Source organism: Carlito syrichta, unplaced genomic scaffold (assembly GCF_000164805.1).
Source record: "Carlito syrichta isolate Samal-C Ts95f unplaced genomic scaffold, Tarsius_syrichta-2.0.1 Scaffold288464, whole genome shotgun sequence".
Taxonomy (NCBI): domain Eukaryota; kingdom Metazoa; phylum Chordata; class Mammalia; order Primates; family Tarsiidae; genus Carlito; species Carlito syrichta.
This window is the reverse complement of record NW_007232560.1, coordinates 141,003-141,674: the sequence shown is the minus strand read 5'-3', so window position 1 is coordinate 141,674 and position 672 is coordinate 141,003.

Sequence of the window (672 nt, the reverse complement as noted above, 5' to 3'; positions counted from 1 at the left end):
TAAGTGACCAGTGTTCAGGGCCCACTTATGAGTGAGAACATGTGGTATTCTGTCCTTTTAAAAAAATTTCCTGGCTACTCTCGCTTTTTAGTTTTTCTGTCTAAACTTTAGTATCAGTTTAGCCATTTCTTTTAAAAGAATATTTTGGAATTTTACTGAGATTTGGTTGAATTTATGAATTAACTTAGGTAGAATTAATATACTAATAATGATGTATTCTATCTAAAATCATGGAATGACACTTCATTTACTCAAATCAACCTTTGAGTCATTTAGGAGTATTTAAGTGTTTTGAAATATAAAATACGAAATTTTTAATGTTCCAAACTGTTTTAGGAATAATTACTTATTCCTAATTGTTTTATCTTTTTTGTTGTTATTTTGAATTGGGTCTTTTCTCTATTTTATCTTCTACCAGCTTATTGTTTGTATAAATGCAGACTATTGATACCTATATATTAACTTGAGATCCTACTACTTATTAAAGTCTTTCTTAGCTTACAGTAAATTATCTCATGATTTCCAGTTATACAACATGTCACCTGCAAGTAGTATAGCTTTACTTTCTTTATTAAAATATTTCTAGCCGGGTTCAGTGGCTCAGCCTGTAATCCTGCGCTTTTGGGAGGCTGAGGTGAGTGGATTGCCTGAGCCCGCGGGTTCGAGACCCAC